This window comes from Mandrillus leucophaeus, unplaced genomic scaffold (genome assembly GCF_000951045.1).
Source record: "Mandrillus leucophaeus isolate KB7577 unplaced genomic scaffold, Mleu.le_1.0 Scaffold656, whole genome shotgun sequence".
NCBI lineage: Eukaryota > Metazoa > Chordata > Mammalia > Primates > Cercopithecidae > Mandrillus > Mandrillus leucophaeus.
This window is the reverse complement of record NW_012107097.1, coordinates 1148492-1149826: the sequence shown is the minus strand read 5'-3', so window position 1 is coordinate 1149826 and position 1335 is coordinate 1148492. Positions and strand designations below refer to the sequence as shown.

Sequence of the window (1335 nt, the reverse complement as noted above, 5' to 3'; positions counted from 1 at the left end):
TTTTTTTGAGATGGAGTTTTGCTCTTGTTGCCCAGGCTGGAGTGCAATGGCATGATCTCAGCTCACCGCAACCTCTGCCTCCCCGGTTCAAGTAATTCTCCTGCCTCAGCCTCCCGAATAGCTGGGATTACAAGCATGCGCCACCACATCTGGCTAATTTTGTATTTTTAGTAGAGACAGGGTTTCTCCATGTTGGTCAGGCTGGTCTCGAACTCCCGACCTCAGGTGATCCACCCACGTCGGCCTCCCAAAGTGCTGGGATTACAGGAGTGAGCCACCGCGCCTGGCCTTATTATTATTATTATTAATTTTAATTTTTGAGACAGAGTCTTGCTCTGTCACCAGGCTGGAGTGCAGTGGCATGATCAGGGCTTACTGAAGCTTCAACCTGCCTGGGCTCAGGTGATCCTCTTATTTCAGCCTCCCGAGTAGCTGGGACTACAGGCATACGCCAGTAAGTCCTGCTGATTTTTGTGTTTTTTTAGAAACAGGGTCTTGCTGTGTTGCCCAGGCTGATCTTAAACTCCTGAGCTCAAGTGATCCACCTGCCTTGGCCTACCATAGTACTGGTATTACAAGTGTTAGCTACCTCACCCAGCCTTATTTCTTTTTAAATGAGAAACTTAAGAGAAGGACTTATATATTTGGGGCCTAAAGAACTATCTTTCCATTTATAGCTCTTAAGCATTTTATATCAAATATTTTTCATGTTGTCTATGTATCTGTATCTTTTTATATTTTTTTGAGAAAGGGTCTTGCTGTGTTGCCCTGTCTGGAGCACAGTATTGCCATCATGGCTCACTGCAGCCTTGACCTCCTGGGCTCAAGCAGTCATCCCACTTCAACCTCCTGAGTAGCTGGGACTATAGGTGTGTGCTACCATGCCTGGCTAATTTTTTTAAAATTTTTTTGTAGAGATGGGGTCTCACTGTGTTGCCCAGGCTGGTCTTGAATTCCTGGGCTTAAGCGGTCCTCTCGCCTCAGTCTTCCAAAGTGCTGGGCTTACAGGCATGAGCTGCCATGCCCAGCTGTAATCTATTTTTATGCTACTCTATAGGTGACATAAGAAGCATTTTAGATAACTGCATGAGTAGACCTTGTTAAAAGCTTAAACACTGATTAAGAAAATTGTGTTATGAAGTAGGTTAAAGTTTTTTCATCCTGCATATGGTGGTATACCAACATCTTTAAAGATTCTCATCACTCAAAATTATCCATGTATCTTTGTGTGCAGTATAGATTTTTAAAAATATGTTCCTGTCACTTGAAAGCCAGAATCTGGCCAGGCGTGGTGGCTCACGCCTGTAATCCCAGCATTTTGGGAGGCCGGGGCAG

General features: G+C 44.6%; 1 protein-coding gene across 2 annotated transcripts in view; it reads left to right on the top strand.

Annotated features, from left to right (window-relative positions):
* STT3A (STT3A, subunit of the oligosaccharyltransferase complex (catalytic)) overlaps window positions 1-1335 on the top strand; it is a 32677-nt gene that overhangs the window by 6523 nt on the left and 24819 nt on the right. The gene's annotated exons all lie outside the window — the stretch shown is intronic.